The following is a 21,590-nucleotide window of genomic DNA, read 5'->3' on the forward strand; positions in this document are numbered from 1 at the left end:
TCACAGAGGATCTACAAGCAATCAACAGACATATGAAAAAATGTTCACCATCTTTAGTAATAAGAGAAATGCAAATCAAAACTACCGTAAGGTTCCATCTCACCCCAATTAGAATAGTGACCATCAAGAATCCTAACAACAATAGGTGATGGCGAGGATGTGGGGAGAAAGGTACACTCATACATTGCTTGTGGGGCTGGAAGTTAGTGCAGCCAATCTGGAAAGCAGTGTGAAGATTCCTCAGAAATCTTGGAATGGAACCACCATTTGACCCAGCTATACCACTTATTGGCCTACACCCAAGATTTTAAATCAGCCTACTAGAGAGACACAGCCACAACAATGTTCATAGCTGCTCAATTCACAATATCCAGATTGTGGAGCCAACATAGATGCCCTTCAATTGATGAATGGATAAAGAAACTCTGATATATATATATGTATATATATATATATGTATATATATATATATGTATATATATATATATGTATATATATATATGTATATATATATATACACACACACACACACACATATAATGGAATATTACTCTGCCATAAAGAATAATAAAAGTATGGCACTCATAGGCAAATGTATAAAATTGGAGAATATAATGCTAAGTGAGATAAGCCAATCTCAAAAACCCAAAGGACAAATTATCTCACTGATAAACAGACAATGACACATATATGGGGAGGGAGGGGGCAAGAATGGAGGAAGGAGGGACTGTATAGTGGGACAAGAGGGGTGGGAGGAGTGGTGGGGAAGAAAAAAATAACAGAATGAATCAAAAACTATTACCCTAGGTAAATTTATGATTACACAAATTGTATGCTTTTACTTCAGATACAAACAGAGAAACAAGATGTATCCCATTTTTTAAAAATAAAAATGAATTTTTAAAAAAGAAAATACACCACAATAAAAAGGAATAAGAAATTGATGCTTTCTAAAGCAAATTAATATGATACTGGCTAAAAATCATCAGAGTAATACATACTACATGATTTTGTATATATAAAATTATAAAAAGTAAGTGAATGCATAGTGACGAATAGAAGATGAATGGTTGCTATGTGGGCAGGAGGTGCAGGATTATTTCAAGGTATGTACACTTTACATATGTATAGTTTATTTTTTTGTAAATTGTTCTTCAATGAAGCTATTTTTAAATATTCATTCTAGATTTTCCTGTTTTTGAAGTCCTAATTTTTGGCTTACCCACCTCCAGGAGTTCTCTTAGTTTCTCCTCATCTTGATTATTCTCTTTTCTTATCTTAACTACAGAATTCAAGAGTCATTTCATGATGAGAAATTCTGCTCTTGCCTGGAAGTCTCAGCTTGTGACATCAGCTCAAATTTGAACACCTGACACTTACCTCTCAGAACTTCAGAAGTTCAAGAGCCAAAGCATATGAATTCAGAAACTCTATTTTCCCATTTATTAGCTGGGTGATTCATCAAGTTGCTCATTTTTTCCTACACTCACATTATCTCATTTAAAAAATGGTGAAATTGATAAAAACCCATGTTATACAACTTGATGTAAAGGTTAAATGAATTAAAAATGAAAATATGTACACTATATAGGGAATTTGGTAAGTATTTCATGTTATCTCCTATTACTTCTATGATTAAAAGCATTTTTCCATGTTGTAGCATGTATCAGTGTATTTCTTTTCTTGTAATCCTCTCTTCACTTTTATTCAGTTTTATCAACTAGGTGTTGATACCTAAAGAATAATTTTCTTTTACCTAATTTAAAAATGGTATAATATACATAAGATCAATTTTCCATGTAATAATTTTATTGTATAAATCAATGACATTAATTAAATTTACATTGTTTTGCAAACCATTATCACTATCCATCTCCAGAACTTTATTACCCCAAACTAAAACTATGCAGGGTTCAGTTTCTAAACACTGACTTCCAATCTTTCTCTTTTTGATAACCAACAGTTATCAAACTGTTTTAATAATGCCCAATTTTTGATAACCAATATTCTATATTCTCTATACATACATTTGCCATTTCCAATATCTCATTTAATTTGGACAGATAGTGTTTGTCCTTTGGTCTCTGATGTCTTTTGCTCAGTTTAATATTTTCAAGAATCAACCATGTTTAAGCTTGTATCAAAACTTTATTACTTATTAGGGTTAATAATATTAAATTTTATGACTGGACCGTGAAATGACATGTTGCCACAAAGATAACTACCAAGGGGTACATAACTGTGAGTATAAGCAGTGAGGAGGCAGTATCATCAGGGTCCCTGCAGTGACTAAATATGGAAAATCCACACAGAGGTACCACCATATACACAATGAGAGAGCTCCATTGGAGGGACACTCATAGATGTAAGAACATATCTATCCTAGACAAGTATCTAGAATGTAAACAAACGAAAAAGAGGTGAAATGAAGGTGGGGTTTAGTTGCTGATCACTATTTCTCCCTGTCTTTGAGGACTAGTAGCTTCCTCCCACTTAAATAAAATCTTGAAAACTTTAACATTTTGGGATTTATGAACACTATGAGTTCTCTAATGTTCAATAATGTTTGAGCAATGGCTAAGATCTTTGAACAACTTTTTCCACTTGTACTCCCTCTAACCAGGTTGTATTTCCAGGTGCTGAGTAAGGGATGATCAATTGTTGGAGATATTGTCACACTGACACAGTTTTTTCATTTGGATAATTCTCTTTGCTATGATTTTTCTGGCTTGGAATAAATTTTTACTCATACTTACAGGAATGGTACAATGTTCTCATTTGTAGAGCTTCTCTCCAGTATGAATTCTCTGATGTCTAATAAGGTATGATTTTTGATTAAAAGCTTTGTCACATTCTCCACATTTATATGGCTTCTCTCCAATATGAATTCTACTGTGGAAGGTAAGACTAGTTTTTCGATTAAAAGCTTTGCCACATTCTTTACATTTGTAGGGCTTCTCCCCAGTATGAATTCTATGGTGGTCAATAAGGTGTGATTTTGCATTAAAAGTTTTGCTACATTCTTCACATTTGTAGGGCTTCTCTCCAGTATGAATTCTGCTGTGGAGGATAAGGAGTGCTCCTCTATTAAAAGTTTTATCACATTGTTTACATTTGTAGGGCTTCTCTCCAGTGTGAATTTTGCTGTGGTGAATAAGGTTTGATTTTTGATTAAAAGTTTTGTCACATTCTCCACATTTGAAGAACTTCTCACAAGTATGAATTATCTGCTGTTGAGTAAGAATTGATCTTCAGTAAAAAGCTTTATCATATTTAAATTTGTAGGGCTTCTCTCCTACAATATGAATTCTCTCCTACAGTACGAATTCTCTGGTGGTCAATAAGGTGTGATTTATCATTAAAAACTTTGTCACATTCTTTACATTTATAGGACTTCTCCCCAGTACAAATTCTGTGGTGGTGAGTAAGGTCTGACTTTTGATAACATGATTTCTGATGTTCATTCTCAGTTGCCATTTTCAATATTTTTCTTTGTTTTAAGTAGTCAAAGTCACAATTTCTGTATTTTCCATTTATCACTTTTTGAAATATGTTTTTTGTGCCCTGCTCTGGTGAAAATGCTTGGGTATGATGAGAAGTCGTTGCTGAAATAATTCAAAATAAAAATTATTTTACTTACTAGACTGGGATGAATTTGTTTTGTCCACATTGCATACATAAAATATGAAATCATAGCAGTGTCTGTACATCATCAGACTAGCAGTTTAGTAAATCCAAGGTCATTATTACTCCAGAAATATATAAGTTAAATAAAAATGTACAGACAAATTAATATTATAAAAATTACCCAAACTATTATAGAGATCACAGTATCCAAGATGAGTATCTTACTAAAGAGAGTAATATAGTAGAGGGAAGGAAATATGTTACTTTTATCTACCACAGACTTTCCTCCTCTCTAACATTGCATTGTGCAAAAGGAAAACTCTACCAGCTACATTCACTCTCAGTCAAATAAGAGAACTATGAAACATACACAAACATTTGTGGTTCTCTTGCAGAGCATCTGAAATCTGCTTTCTGTCTATCATGACACAGGGACCTGAAAATAGCACATACATTTTAGATGATAATGTCACAGATAATCAACAAAGTTAAAGAGCCTATGGATTCTTAAGAAGATACACACACAAAATTTTTAATTTAAAAAAATGCACTTATATCTGGAAGATTCTCCATGAAAACAAGTTTGAGAGGCAATAAAAACATTGCACAGCCTATGTCCATATTACTTGGATGAAGCCAACACATGGCAATCAAGACTAATTTTTTTTGTGTGTATTATTTGCTGATTTGTTTCATTGAACTTTGTGCATTTACTAAATTTATCATGATATATATATATGATGAAATGACTAAATGAAGTGAATTAACACATGCATATTTCATACAATTATCAGTTTGTGCTTATGAAGTATTGCATTCAGTCTTTTAATATTTATCAGTAACATACTTCACTATACTCATCATGTGGTACAACAAAACTCTTGACCTTCTTGTACCTATTAAAATAAAAATTTGTAGGCTCTGACTAACAAAATGCCAACAGTCAACAAAACACAGTACCTGGTGACCACAATTTTACTCACTGAATATGACTTCCACATGTGAGTCAAATATTCCTACAACTGATTTTCTGTGTCTGCCTTATTTCACTTAATGCAGTCCTGTATATTCAAACTATGTCAATTTAAATGACATATTACTTTTCTTAGTTAAATATTAAGTGTCTAAATATCACACTTTTACTCATTTGACTACTGATGAGCACACAGTTGAGTCCATATCTTGAATACTGAGAACAATGTTTACATTGAGCAAAACATTGAATTGCTCTCTTTCACATGCTTATTACTCTCTTATGAATACATATTTAATACTGGCATTTCTGGATCACAAGGTCATTTTTCTGTGTGGTGCTTGGGATTAAGCCCAAAGGTGCTATACCACTGAACTGCAACACAAGTCCTTTGAAAATTGTTTGAGACATGGTGTTTCAAAATTTCTGTGACTTGCCTCCAACTTGAAATCCTTTTTAATGGCCCCCAATTAGCTGGGATTACAAGCATGTAGCAGTGTTCATGCCAATTTTTTTATTTATTTAAAAACTTCCATACTGTTTTCCAGAATAACTATATAATGTACTGTTGACTGGATTTTTAGTGGAAAAGTCAATTTAAAATACTACAGCATATAAAGATAAAGAAAAGCATGGCTTAATCAAAGTAATACAATAAAATATTAAACTGAACATTAGCATAGGGAGTTATGAATTACCCAAAGAACACTAAAAAACCATTTGAAGGAAGTTTGAAGAGCTAAAATTGTTAATATAAAGAAGCAGAAATTATTTATGTGAAGAATTCCTTAAGAAAAATTTCTAAAAAAGGCATGCATGGTGTGCAAAACTGTCTAGCAACATGGGAGAGGCTGAGCAAAGAGGATTTTAAGTACCTATAGAATATATAAAGAAGTGGGAGAGGAATCAAAGATTGCCATTATGCAAAGCAATGAACCACAAGTTAAAACATTAAGCAAAGTAAGAAAAACAATTAAGAAATACAGAAAACAACTTACAAAGTTAGAATAGTGAGTTCACTTTCAAAACTAGTTTGATTATGAATATATTATTACAAAACACAGATCAAAACAAAAAGCTTGACTAACAGGATTAAATGTAAAAGATGCAACTACCAAGTCAGTTCCAGCAGAGAGTATGGCCCTCTGGTGCCCTCCAGTCCTAAGCCAGCAGATGACCTGAGAGTCATAGAGAAAGACTTTGGTCTTTGCTGTGTGGGTTGCTGGAGCTCCCACTGGGCCTGCCCCTTGTTTGCCCAGGGTGTGAAACATGAAGGACTGGCAAGTCTCTCCCCCTGTGTTGATGATCTTATGGCAGCATTGACAAGTTGGACCCCAGACCCTGGACTTCTGTGCTGCCAAGTCTCCTGGCCCAGTCCTGTCCATCCTCACCAGAGTTGGTGCTGATAAATGGCACCTTTGGATGGCAGGTCATGGCATGGTGAGAAGAATCGCACTGACCAAATACATGGAGGCCAGCCTGGGCTTTGAGGGCCAAAGAAGGCAGGTAAATGCTATAAAATTTGGCCAATCAGTATAGGCTAGGGGCCTCTAGATTGCTCTGTGCAAGCTCCAGGAGACATATTGTCCTGAGAAGGCAAACAAACAACCATTCTGGAAAGTGAGTGAAGCCCTGAGGCTGGATGGGTGGAAGGATAAGCACCCTCAAGAAGTTGTTTGGTCTACCAAAGAGAGAAACTGTAGGAAAATGACCACCACCTTCAGAAAGATTTACTGCCTGATTATAAAGGCCTGTGTATATAATATGACAAAGCTGCTCTGGAAGTGACTTTGAAATGGAGTTGTTAAACCACCTCCAGTAGTGAAACTTGTTTATGTTCATTCAGAGGGTTATATTATAACCATTGTTTTGAGTGTGCTTTAAGCCATGTTTTTCTCTTTTATATGCATCACCAGATAAATGACCATGCATTTCTGAGGAAGACTCAGAGAACTGCCCTGCAAAAATTAATATCAATAATGAGGTACATAAATAAAACCAAGAATCAGGAGTTGGGATGGCATCAAATTGAAAAGATTCTACACACCAATGGAAACAATTAATAACACAGAATGTAAGTCTACAGAATGGGGGAAGATTTTTCCACCTTATTCTCAAATATGGGATTAACACCCAGAATATTTAAACTCTCACAACACTTATCTCCAAATAACAAATGACCCAAGAAATAAATGAACAAAAGAACTACAGAGATACTTCTTTTAAAAAGAAAAGCAAATGACAATAAGTCTATGAAAAAAGTGTTCAACATGTCTAACAGTAAGGAAAATATAAATCAAAAGTACATTGAAACTTTACTCCAGTTAGAATGTCAACTATTAATGAATGTTAACAGGGATGCAAGGAAAAGGTTCACTCATCTGTTGTTGATGGAACTACAAATTGGCAATATCACCCTAGAAAGCATTATAGAGAAACTTCAAAACAATAATAATAGGACCACTGTATGATCCACCTATCTCAGATACTGATACATATTGAAAAGATCTAAAATAAAAATAGTATATATTGGTAAAAACATAGTATATGTAGCAGCACAATTCAACATAGCCAGGCAATGTAATCAGTCTAGGTACCAATAAGCAGATTAATAAACAAACTATATATATATATACACACACACACACAGGTATACATATATGTATATAAAGGAATATATGTGTGTGTGTGTGTGTGTGTATAAATGATTTTTTAAAAATATTTTTAATTGTATGAACACATTATCTTTATTTATTTTAATGTGGTGCTGAGGATCAAACCCAGGTCCTCACATGTGCCAGCCAAGTGCTGTATAACCAAGCTACTATCACAGCCCCTGTAATAAATTTGTACTAAGTCATAAATGAGAATGAAATCATGGCATTTGCTGGTAAGTGAATGAAACAGAAAAATATATATGCTAAGTAAAATAGACAAGAGAACTAGAAAGTAAACGGTTTCCATCATTTGAAGAATAGTTTCTGTAATTTGAAGAAGCTAGACGAAAATAAAGGGGAAAAGTGGATAATTTATGAAAAATAAAAGTGAGAACAGATGAGTAGAGAAAATGAATTAAGGTTGGAGAGAGGAGGGAAAGCAAAGAGAGCAATGGTGGAATGAATCTGAACAAACTTTCCTGTATGCACATGTGAAAATATCACTGTGACTTTGACCTTTATGTATATCCATAAAGCACAAATTAAGACAACTATGAACAAACAGAAGAATGATCTGTGGACTAAAGGAAGGTAATATCAGGAGGGAGGATGAAAGGGAATGGGAAAGTATTGGACACTTAATCGGAGAAAGTTTTATTCCATGCTTTATAATTATGTCAAAATTAACCCTGGTCTTACATACAACAATAATGAACTAAGGAAAAGAATTAAACCACAATAAAAATATACAAATACTGTATGAACACTTGGAGAATGAACAATACATTTGCATGTTCAATGGATCACTGATGATGTTGGGGTAAATTTTTAAAAACCTCAGAACAAAATGAGAATAGAGATACAGCATCCCAGAATCTATGGGATTTTTTTCCAGTGTTTTATTTTCCTTTATTGAAGCATAATTCTACATAATAGAGAGATTCTTTATGATATATACATAAATATGCATGGTAGTCCCTTTCTTTTCCCTTTCCATCCCTGTCCCCTGATCTAGCAAAAAAACTTGTAAGAGAAAACTTCATATAAATGACTGCGTACATTTAAAATCTGAGAGATTTCAAATAAAAAAACCTAATGTTGCAACCCAAGGTGTTAGAAAAATAACAATAAATCAATTTGAATAAGTAGAATAAAAGAAATACTACTTATCAGAGTTTAAACTATAAGATAGAAAATAAAAAAATACAAAGTAATAAGGGAACAGAGTTCATATTTGAAAAGGAAATCAAAATTGATAAACCCCTAACCAAGGTAATGAAAGGAAAGAGAAAGAAGAAACAAATAAATAAATGTAAAAAGCAAAAGAGAAATATTAAAACAGACATCACTGAAACTGAGAACACTACTAGGAATTATCTGGAAAAACTTATTGTTCAATAAACAGGAATATCTAGAAAACATTATGAAGACTGACATGGTAAAAAATGGAAAGCCTATAATATATGTATGAAGTAGTAGATATGAATCTAAGCAGCTCAAAATATAAATCAAAGGAATGCAAAATTCCAACTAAATAACAAGTAATTATACTGAAGCAGTAATAAAAAGCCTCCAGGACCAGAGGTGAACACAGGACTGAATTTTATCAGATAATCAAAGAAGAACTGACACCAGTGCCCCACCATTATATGTAAGAGAAAAGGAAAGACACATCCAAAGTAATTCTACTAAGTCAGTATTACCTTGATTGAAAAGGAAAATAAGAACACAACAAGGAAAGAAAACTACAGGCCAATATCCTTGAAGGCAAGCTATAGTATAAAAATCTTCATAAAATATTGCAAAATCTATTCAAAATCACATTAAAAACTACAAACACTGCCATACAAAGTGGTGTATTTTTGCATTCCCAGAAATTCAGGAGGTTGTGTCAAGTCATTTGTAGTTTCAGTCAACCAGGACAATTTAGAGATCTGGGTTCAAAATGAACAACAAAAGGAGCTGGAGCCAGTTGTAGAGTACACCTTGGTTAAGTCTCTGGGGTCACACACACACACACACACACACACACACACACTCACACACAAACCATACCCCATGGTCCAGCTGGTTTTATTCAAGGGATGCAAGAATGGTTAATATATGAAAACTAAAAATCTAATACAACAGACAAAGAATCAAGGGTAAAATCATAAGTTAATTTAGTAAATGCAGGAAAAGTGCTTGAAAATATTCAATGGCACTTCATTACAAAGCCCTGAGGATATAGACAGAGGAGGAACTTACCATAACATTCCACAGACCAAGTATAACTTTCCCTTCATAAATAAATTCTTCCTATTTATATTAATCAAGCTGTATTTTTGGCTTGCATTCTGATTCTTTTGTTATATGATGACTTACCACAGAATTGACTACTCCCACCATATTTTACAAATGTTGATTCTATACATAAACCACAACCATTGCTCTCCTTGTTATTAGGAACCCAAGGACTTAAACTTATATCTAGGTTGTTTGGCATAATTATGTGCATATGAGAGATGATATGTAAAAACATTTGAGAAAATGTTTTTTTTTTTTTTTAAATTTTACCTTTGGGCCAACTAATGTGAAGAGAAAATGTGGATTGTTCTTTATGATGCAACATTCTACAAGAGTGGTTTCAACCACTTTTTTTTTTTTTTTTTTTTTTTTAAACAATCAACATTACTGTTGTCAGGTAATGCTCTAATTTCTGGTTCCCTAGTGTCAGTGTTTGTTCTGTAATAATAAAAACAAAGTAGAAAATAAAAAGGTCCATAATTTCAAATCAATGAGCAGCTCAGCAATAGGTATTTTTTAAATAATTTACCCTCTTTCCTCAATTCATTAGAAGCCTGATGTGAATCTCATTCTTATTTGGGGACATTCTAAGAAGGAAAAAATATTTAGGTGTAAATGAAAAATTATCATAATAGTTTCATTTACTGCAGAATACAAGAGAAACAGAACACATTTCTGAGCCATTCCAATATAAAAATCAAACTTCAATTCAACTTACTAACCTATGTCATCTCATGTGGGTAAGAATGATTAGAGATAAGAGAGAGATCTGAAATGTTACTCCCCTTACCTCTAAGATAATTGCATAAATACTGGCATTCATAAGACTATTTTATTAATTCAAATTACCTAGAAAAAATTACAGCCATCTGTAGTTTAGAGTGCTTTTTAAAAAAATAGAAATTTAAATGTGATATTTTGAATGAGATTTTGTGACTTATATTGGAACAAATTATCTCATGAAGTGAAAACATGAGACCTGAGCTTTAAGAGAACCTTAAAATGAAGCAGTTGGAATCACAAAGAGTATAAGCTCTGCCCATCCTATGTGTCAAATATTTAACAATAAATGTAAATATAAGTGTTGATCCTTCCAAGAAAGAAAGAAGAATGCCACAATCTTGTGGGGGCAGTAAATGGAAACCGCACAGTCACTAAAAGAAAAGATTTACTAAATAACAAAAAAATGGTGACAGAGGTGGCTCAAAGAATAGACATTGGAGAGATGTTTTACTGAGTCTGGGAGTAAATCTTTTTAAAAAAATAAGCAAATGTTTATCTTAAGTCCCAATATATGCTTCATGATTAAAGGATGCTTAGAGGATATTCTGGTTCCTACTTTAATACTTATGACATTTCTCTAACTTGTTTGCTTCTTTTTATGGCACCAAATCAAGCTAACTCGCTTGTATGTATATCCCAGACATCAAAAGTGAACACAATCTTAAAGCACAATTTTTAGAATTCAGTAGAATTAACTGATAGTCATTTCATGCATGTTATTTAGAACACTTCATTATATAGTTTTTCTACAAATTCACTCATGTTCAAAAAATTAAGAAATTTCTTACATTTGAAACCTTATTGTAGTTGCTTCAGAAAATAAGCAAATGTATTCATTAACATTGAAAATCTCATTAAAAATTGAATACTATAAGTGAATAGTTATATAACTAAGCAAATAACTTAAAATTTGGGATTTCAGAATGTGACATAAGGGCTTGGATACTTTTAGACACTATGATGCAAAAAATTATGAAACTAACATCATCATATGGTTTTTGAGAGTCTCTGCATCTAGATATGGTTATTATTTTGCACAAGACTTCTACCTTCAATTAAATGAAGAATTTTCAATAAACTCTTCATGTAAAGAGCCAGAAACCATGGTGAAATCCTTTCTGAATGCAAATATATCATAATTTTATTATATTTTTATACCTTTATTTATTTACTTAGCTATATGTGATGGTGAAGATTGAACCCAGTGCCTCATACAGACTAGGAAAGTTCTGTACCATTGAGCTACAACTGCAGCCCCTAATCCATGAATTAATATACATATTCTAAATTTCTATGTTTCCATAATTTCTAACATTATTTTAGTGTGAAATTGGAGCCCAGAATAGAAATAATGTGAAAGTTTTCCTAGAAATGTATGGTAGTAAAATATAAAGGGTCCAATAAAAAAAATAAAAAAAAAAAACTGCAAGCAATGTGCTTTACTTATTTCAAATTAAAGGCATGAGGGAAATTCCATGATTCTACAAAAAATAACTTGAGCATGAATGTTAAAATTTATGTAAGTATGATTTAAATTTCACACTAATGTAAACCTAACAAAAAATCCTTGACCAAATTTCCTATTTCTTCTGCATTGAGAAATTTATTCCTAAGATAGTTGTACTGTCATATGTATTTTCCAGCCCAATGTCCAACCCACTACACTACTCAATGGAACACTGGCATTTATATATGTTTAAAAATATCAACATAATTCTCTTAAAATGTTTTTTTATCTGAACAAATTTCCAAAAATATATCAGGAAAACCATTGCTAAGTTTCAAGTATTAACACCTCAAAACTCAATATTAAGAGCAAGAAAATTAATTGTACAAAAGATCACTTTATCTTTAAATGGGATTGATAGTAGACCTCATCTAATATAAGACAGGCACCATCAGTATCAGCTTCAGTGGGATGACTTCAGAGCAAAAATGTATAATAAAGTTGTTAGGTAGGTTTTTCTCAATAAACTGGTGATAATTTGGATTCACCTATATGAAATGCTATTTCTTGACTAATTTTATTAAAATACAAAGTATTTTATAAAACTCTGCCTCAAATTTTTAAAACTATGAAATAGTCAAAGAACATACCCATTTTGTTTGTAGACCTTTAATTAATTTATTCATTTATTGATGTGTGGTGCTGAGAATCTAAATCAGTGCCTCACATGTCAGGCAAGTGCTCTACACTGAGCCACAACCTAGACCCTCAATGAACACACTCTTCATTCCATTTCAGACTGGCAAGCCACTATATTGGCAGAACTTGAAAACAGTTTATTCTCTGAAACTGCCTATCTTGAAGGCTGAACTTGAAATACAATTAATAGCTGTCAAAATATTGTCTTTTACTTGCAGTGGAACAGACCTTTGATAACTCAAGACAAGGCAACAAAAAAACATTATTTGCTTAATTCTGGTGATGTGATTAGAGTCAAATTTTTGTTTTAAAAGAACAGCTGCCAGTGAGGACTATATTTAACTTATAGTTAAATGAAACTATATAACTTCCACTTAGGAATTATAAAATAATATAAAAGGAATTAAAATCATTTTTGTTTATGATGGATGGTACAATCCAAATGGGATATCCAAATATGGACAGGTGAGTCTGCATATTAGAGTTGAGTTCCAATACCTCCTAGTGTCACCACTAGTACCTATACATGCTGTTACCTCCCAAAACATAAATATGATAGATTCCTTCATTTGGCTAAAGTAATTTAATAAAACAATATTTTTTTTGCAGTAGCAACAAATTGACTGCAGTATCTTCTATGATGCTACTGAATTAGAATCTATTTCTAACCCTGACTTGGTATTTCACAAAAATATATAATCACTAAGATACTAGGAATTTTATCAACTAAGCAAATACCCATCCATATTTCTGGGGAAAAAATAGTTCAGTATGTAGTTTGTTCAAGTTGAACAGGTACCTTCAACTCATTATAAGCAGGAGCTCATTATTGTATTTGGTATTAACAAGATTTTATACCACAAATATTTTTTAATTGATTAGGAAATAACATTTTAAATATTGAAAAATATTAAAGAAATATAGGGGGAAAAGATTTAATTGGAAGATTAAGATTTAAATCTGGTAAGCATTCAAGTAGTATTTTTCCAGGAATGTTTTTACTGAATTTTTTTTTTATATTCTGCCTTTACGATAACTAACAATATGCTCAAGTACAGTGTGTGGTAATGGTATAAATGACATATTGTGATGTCAAGGGACTCCACCAATCTAAGTCTTGGTTATCTTAGATAAGCTACCTCTACTCTAGAAACTAAAAAGTGTTTCAAGTAGCTCAGATTTAGTTTAATGTGAATATAAAATATCATATTTCTTTGGAATGAATTTTTATAAACATTAAATGTAATTGGGTTTACAAATGTCCTTTTTTGCCAAGCATGGTAGCACATGTTTTAATCCCACACTCAGAAGGTTAAGGCAGGAAGATCACAAATTCAAGCCCAGCCTCAGCAATTTGGCAAGACACTGTCTCAAAATAAAAAGGACTGACAATATGACTCAGTAGTTAAGCCTACTGGGTTCAAAACCCAGTACCAAATTAAAAAAAAAAATATGGACCCTCTTTTCTGAACAAATTTGTACTTCGTACATTTATTGTACTTAATAATTCCAAGCAAAGGCTAGTAATGATAAATATAACAATGCACATAAATAGTTGAAGAATATTTTCAAATGAGTCTAAATAGTAATGAATGAACATTTTAAAATTCACTATTAAAGTTAAATAACTCAATCCAAGCATGAACAGGATTTCTCTTCATTTGTTTTGAAGAACTTATGAAGGGTGGACACTGGACAGTTTACAGAGGTCATCACACTCAATTCAACATTTTCCAGGTGGGGAAACCAGAGGAGGGTGCAACTTGTTTAATACCACACACACAGTGGTGAAGAGCACAGGGAGAAGGCCACCTCCTCAGTAACACTGTAGGACTATTTCTACCTCTGCTCTGCCTAAGTAATTTACAGTCTCTTTCAAGTTGTTTCTAGACACATAGACCTGTGAAGAGTATTTCTTTAAGAATTAAAATATATCTTTCACTTTCACTAAGAACACTGCCCAATCTTCAACTCACTTCTTTCCTGTGACACTAAGATAAAGGGCAGTGAAAGTTACCTTATCTTCTATAGGCAAAACTAGTATGCCTCCAAATTTCAGTAGTATCTTCATGTGATCATCATCCCTCTGCACTCCAGATCCACAATATCCAATCATACTGATGACTGTCAGATGCTACCTGGAGGCGAGTGCCAACCACAAATGTAGGCTCATAGAACTTAAGCCTGCATGGAAAAACAAATATGCTGTGATTCATTTAAACAAAATGTTAAATCAAAAATTACCACAATCCAGTCCTTTGAAGTAGTGAAGTTACCAAAGTAAATTATATGGACAAAATGATCATGAAATCTGATTGAAATAGATTTATGAAGCTAGCATTGGTCAAGTGTGTTGCCTTTTCACCATTCAGGGTACATCTATTCAAAATATTAACCTATTTTTGATCACGCTGAAAATGCAGTTAAGGCTTAAAAACAAATATAATGCAAAGTTCCTCATGACACCAATTTTATGATCATCCCCAAAATGATGTATCATGAAGAGTCATGGGAGTCAACAATGAAAAAAGTCTCTGTACTTGAGACTATGTTTTCCAAAACTCTTCAGGGACCAATGGAAATGAGAAGGGCTTTTATAAGTATCCATCATGTTTGACATTTTGCTGAAGGTAATAGTGAAAGAACTTTGTCAAGAAGAGATAACAAGAACCTAGGTTTGATCTCCAGAAACACAGAAAAGGGATCTCCAGAGAGAGAGACAGAGAGACATAGGCAGACCAAAGTTCTCACCATAATCCCTTGGAACACTAAGATAAAGGAGGTTTTCTAATAAAAATTTGCTGAGTACCAATACAAAATTCAGACTGAGAGTGAAATGAACATTGACTTCCTTCTGCTTTGGCCCCTAGAAGTTCCTCCAGGCCACTTTTTTTCTGGTTACAGTGCTTGCTCATGGTACAGACTTATACTTTTTCAAGTTATTCTCATTAGATTTCTAATTTCTTTCTTAAATCCTGATAAACAAAACTAAAGACTTAACACATAATCTACAGTTTAAACACCAATATGTTAATAAGGTATGTAATCTTTTTAAATCTTTAAAGTATGTAATCTTATCCTTTAAGTTGATTATAGTTGATAAAACCATACTGTGAAATCAACCTATTATTTGAGAATAAAATAATTTACACTAAAAACTTTGGTATATGAAAGTACTCAGAAACCACTTTAGGTGTGAAAAATTATTCAAGAGATTTTATTAAGCAAACAGGCAGAGTGTCACCCTGCAGGGAAAGAGAGAGAAAATGAGAGAAAAAGAGAGAGAGAGAGAATGTGCATGCAAGAGAGAGAGAGAGAAAGCCAGGAGGAGAGAGCATGAAAGCCCAGAGGAGAGAGAGAGAAATTCATGGGGGAGCTATTTTTAATTAGTTTGCAGGCTAATAACAGACCAATGACTGCTGAGAATGTTCACAGGCTGATGAGTGGACCAATAGCTGCCTGGGATGTTCACAGACTGAGAATCTGGGTTGTGAAATGGTGTGGGCGATGGAGAATATAGCAGATCTGATGACAACATTATACACTAAAAAATAACACTACTTAAATCATAATAAATTTTACTTTGTAATACATATCCTGTTGGTAATTAATGGTGGACTTAATATACAATAAGTTGCCATTAAGTGTCACTAAAACACACATTATGAACACAATTTTAAAGAAAAGATTACCAAAACTATGCACTGTCCTTAATATGCTATGAGCCTGGTGGAGAGGGTAAGGGGAAGCAGGAAGAGCTGAAGGAGCTGGGGATTGGGGTAATCAGTGTACACCTGCACTCTCATCTCCACACCCTCACACTAACCTGGTCCAGGTTCCATTATTTCTTTTACTATAACAGCCACCTCACTGCTCAAACTTTTCAGGTCTGTTTTCTATCATTTTGCTTCTCACTGCAGAGTTAAATTCAACCTTAGGTCTAGCACACAACATTTTCATGATTGCTAGGGTTCGGATATGGTGAGACTGTGTCCCCAAATGTTCATGTGCTAGAAACTTGGCCCCCAGTTTGACAATATTTGACAGATGGTCAAATCTTAAGAGATAAGGTCTGGCAGGAGATCATTGAAAACCACCCTCAGAAAGGAATACTGCCCAACACATTTGGGCTAGGCTAGTTTTCAGAAGACTAGACTTGTGTTAAAAAGTAGGGCCACCTTACTACTTGGACTCTTCCAGATACACTGCTCACCTCTTATGTAAGTTCCCTCCTTCTGGCATGCTAAACTGCAGCATGACACCCCCACCAGATGTTGCTGCATGAGTTTGGATATTCAGCCTCCAAAACCCTGACCCAACATAAACCTCTTTACCAAGTAACCAGACTCAGGTAGGAGGAGAAGGAGCGCGGCGGGTCCTTTGGACTCGCAGTGACTGCATTAGCGCTCCAGGCGGCGGCTCAGAGGAGAAGGCGAGTGGTGAGTTGTTTGGTCTTAAAGTGACAGCTCCTGAACACAGGGGGGCTGCCTGGAGGAGAAGCGTGGTGGGACGCTTGGTCTTGAGTGGCCGCACCAGAGCTCCGGGTGGTGCCCAGAGGACCTGTGCAGCGGGTCACGTGGATTCAGAGCCACTCAGAGGGACTGCTCCTGAACACCCGGGGGGTTATCTGGAGAAGGAGGAGGAACGGGGAGGGTCACTTCGACTCGGAGTGATTGATTGTCCCGGGCTACGGGTGGTTGGTGGGAGGAGGAGGCACGAAGTGAGTTTCTTGGACTCCTAGTGACCGCACCGGCATACTGGGCGGCTGTCTGGAGGAAGAGGCCTGTGGCGGGTCTCTGGGACTCAGAGCGATTGTTCGGGGCCACAGGTGGCTGCTCAGAGGAGGGGCCACGCAGCCAGGCGATTAGGTGCAGAACAGGGTCCCTGGATCTAGGAGGCTTCTGGGTGGAAGAGCCACACAGAGACAGGCTTAGGGCGGAGAGAAGGTTCCAGGCCTATGGGCAAATTCTCTGAGGAGGGGCAGCCTAAGGAGATTCATCTGCGAAGGGTGAGGCTCCCAGGCCCAGGAGGTAGGGCCGGGCCCCTGGAAACTTTGCAGAGGAAGGCAGCCCAGCCCAGGCAGTAGCTGTAAATTGAGGGGAACCTCTAGGAGGAAACTGACCAGCGAGACCTCCCCACCGGGTGAGTCTTCCCTGCCTGGTGAGGTTTCCCCACAAGGACGGTAAAACCAGAGACACAGGCCCAAACAGGCCTTGCCTCAGCCCACAGCCTAGGTCCCCTTTGGATGACCATTGGTCAACAAGTGGAGGCACTTCTGCCCACTAGCAGGGAATATACCCCACCTGAAGGCCACCACTCCTAGAGAGGCAGCTTCCTTGTGGAGCACCGCATTATCAACTTCCTCCAAGACTTCAGCCTACTGAAGGCTAAGAGGGGATATATATAGAAATCTTCAGGGACATTGTAAATCAACAGAGGAAATCTGCAATATCTCAGCGGTCCACTGATATCTGAACAATATGAGAAAACAAGGAAAGAAAATGCTGCAAACAAATCTAGATGTTACATCAATAAAACCCAATGACAGCATGGCAGAAGAAATGACAGAAAAGGAGTTCAGAATGTACATAATTAAAATGATCAGAGAAGCAAACGATGAGATGAAAGAGCAAATGCAAGCATTGAATGAGCACACCAATCGACAGTTAAAAGAGCAAATACAGGAAGCAAAAGATCATTTCAATAAAGATTTAGAGATATTGAAAAAAACCAAACAGAAATCCTTGACATGAAGGAAACAATAAACCAAATTAAGAACTCCATAGAAAGCATATCCAATAGGATAGAACACCTGGAAGACAGAACCTCAGACATTGAAGACAAAATATTTAACCTTGAAAACAAAGTTGAACAAACAGAGAAGATGGTAAGAAATCATGAACAGAATCTACAAGAACTATGGGATATCATGAAAAGGCCAAATTTAAGAATTATTGGGATTGAGGAAGGTCTAGAGAAACAAGCCAAAGGAATGAACAACCTATTCAATGAAATAATATCAGAAAATTTCCCAAATCTGAAGAATGAAATGGAAAATCAAGTTCAAGAGGCTTACAGGACTCCAAACAGACTCAGGTATTCTGATACAGCAACACAAAATAGATTAATGCCATCCATGATTCTACATCAAACTGACACTTTGGACTCATTCACTAGCTCTCCACAACCTGCATATAACATTCTGCAGCCAGAATGAATTACTTGCTTCTAATTTTATTTTTTTTTTATGGAAAACATTACATAAAGTGTTTTGAAACTGTGTACCTGTGTATGTGCTGTTTCTTTGATCTTCTTTCTTTAATAAATGCTTGCTATCCCTTGAAGATACAGGTCAAATGTCAGTTCCACAATGAGATTTGTTTAATTTTTAAAAAATATAAACTTACATAGAATAGAGATTACATTTGATTTCTTTTATACAAGACTATATAGCACAATCTCTAACTGCTTAAAATATGTCCAAAATATATTTTCTTGCTTTTAAGTAATAAGATGCTATATACCACATGGTTTAATATTTTTACCAAATTCATGGTAAGCATTCTTTTCTTTTAAAAGTTATTTTTAATAAATTCTATATAAAATATTCAAATTATAAAATTGACTTTAAATGTTTTAATTTCATAATATCTTGCATCAGACAATTTTCAGGATGAATGAGAATTTAGGATGCAGGGAATTTAAGCAACTAAACACTTTTAAGTTATTAAATATTTATCATCAAATCTTTTAAATCAACTCAAAGGTATGGATTTCATAATAGTTTTCAGGCAACAAGGAAGTCATCATACCAGTTTTGCATGCTATAGTATGCATGTACTGAAGACCACAGGGTAGCTCTTTTTCAGTTTTGGATGGTGTAGAATAAATGTCATATTAATAATAAAGGCTTCAGGAAGTTATGATATTAGTTTTAGTGCTATATATGGATATCATATAATATTAAAAGTCACAAGGCTTCTGTCATATACATTTTTGATGCTGTGTTATGATATTACATGTGTATTAAAAAACACAGGGAAACTACATTATCAGATTTAGAGACCATAGCAAGGATATCATATTAAAATCAAAGACCATAGTGGGAGGGGTAGTGAAGAATGAAGGAACTTTGGATTGTTCAGAGGAGTGAGTGGAGGGGTAGGATGTGAGGAAGGGAAGGAGGGTAGAGACAGTTATTAGTTTCCTATATACATTATCACCTGATATACATTACCCTATACACATGTATGATTATACTACTGGTGTGACTCAGCAGGGACAGTCAGAGGAATGAGAAGCTATGTTTCATTGGTGTACAATGTATCAAAAAAGCATTTTACTGTCATATATAACCAATTAGAACAAATTTTAAAAAATAAAAATTAAAAATCAAAGGCCAATTGGCAGCCATTAAATTACTTTTAGATGCTATAATTTGGATATCATAATAGTATTAAAGGTCACAGGGCAGTTATTTCAGTAGTTTTTCATCTATACTATGGATATCACATTAATATTAAAGTTCACACAGTAACTATCCATAGTGTAGTATCTAAAATAAATGTAATAATAATATTATAATAATAATATAGTATTTAAAACTAAACTAGTGTAGTATCTAAAACTAATATAATACAGATATTACATTAGTAGCAAAGGGTACAAAGAACATATTTTATTAGTTTAAGATGCTAGAATATGCATTTATACTAGTTTTTAAGGGCAGATATTACTTTAAGATGTTATAGTATGAATATAACATTAAATAAATGCATAGTAGAGATAGTATAATACTTTTAGAGGCTATGAAATGGAAATCACATTAACTTTGTAGGCCACAGGGAAGCTACTATTATTAGTTATAGACCACAGTATGGATCTTATGTTAATATTTAAGACCAAATGGGAGTCACCCACCTCTTCTTCTTCCAACATAACAGATCCACTGTGTCTTTCACCAAGGACTTCCTGCTAGTGGAGTGGACAGTCATCTCCAAGACCATGACAGTGCCCAAGCAAATAATCAAGCAAGCAAATCCACTGCAGCTAAGCAGCACAAGGGCATTATGAACTGTGTGGATCATATCCCAGGGAGCAGGGAGTCCTGTCCTTCTGGCATGGTACCCTGGCTACCATTATCAGATACTTCCCCACCAAGGCTCTCAAATTTCCTTCAAAGATAAACACAAACTGATTTTCCTGGGTGGTGTGGACAAGAGGACCCAGTATTGTGATACTTTGCAGGGAACCTGGCATCAGGTGGTGCTGCAGGATCCACATCCTTGTGTTTTGTGTATCCTGTTGATTTTGCCCAAACCTGTCTAGGAAAAGTTGGAGCTGAAAGAGAATTCAAAAGCCTGGGTGACTGGCTAGTTAACATCTACAAATTTGATAGAATTGAGGGTCTGTACCAAGGCTTTAATGTGTCTGTGCCGGACACTATCATCAACTGAGCTGCCTTCTTTGGTATCTGTGATATTGCAAAGGGAATGCTTCCAGATCCCAAGAATATTCACATCTGTATCACCTGGATGACCACAGTCTGTTACTGGCATTGCTGTATGACTTCCTATCCATTTGATACTGTTTGCCACTGCATGATGATGCAATTGGAGTGCAAAGAAACTTACATCATGTCTGAAGACAAACTTCACTGCTGGAGGAAGATTGCTTGTGATGAAGGAGGCAAAGCTTCTTCAAGGGTGCATAGTCAAATATTCTCAGAGGCACAGTGTTGCTTTTGTAATTGTCTCCTATGACAAAATAAAGATGTTTACATAAGTTATTTCCTGGAATTTTTACCCCTGTGAACAGGCATGTTGTATTATATAAAATGTCTTGGGCATTCTGAACACTCTTGAATGTTTATCAATGGCAACTATGTACTTGTTGAAAATGGGAAGAAATAATATTCATCTGACCAGTTTTCTCTTAAAGCCATAATGATAAAGATGATGATGATTAACTTAATGATATTTTATGTACATATTTTTAGTTTTAGGTGGACACAATATCTTCATTTTATTTTCATGAGTTGCTGAGGATAGAACCCAAGGCTGCACATGTGCTTGGCAAGTGCTCTACCACTGAGCCACAACTCCAGCCCCAAATCATA

The 21,590-nt window shown here is 34.7% G+C and overlaps 1 long non-coding RNA gene and 1 pseudogene across 2 annotated transcripts in view; both read left to right on the top strand.

Annotated features, from left to right (window-relative positions):
• The window catches only part of LOC306652524, a 1,123,790-nt gene that overhangs the window by 24,768 nt on the left and 1,077,432 nt on the right, over positions 1-21,590 (top strand). The window lies entirely within an intron of this gene.
• LOC306652534 (ADP/ATP translocase 2-like) lies at positions 6,038-21,256 on the top strand (annotated as a pseudogene). Its single transcript has 2 exons — positions 6,038-6,106; positions 20,416-21,256. The product of its transcript is annotated as an ADP/ATP translocase 2-like (transcript).

This window comes from Sciurus vulgaris, assembly GCF_902686455.1.
Source record: "Sciurus vulgaris genome assembly, contig: HiC_scaffold_261_arrow_ctg1, whole genome shotgun sequence".
Lineage (NCBI taxonomy): Eukaryota > Metazoa > Chordata > Mammalia > Rodentia > Sciuridae > Sciurus > Sciurus vulgaris.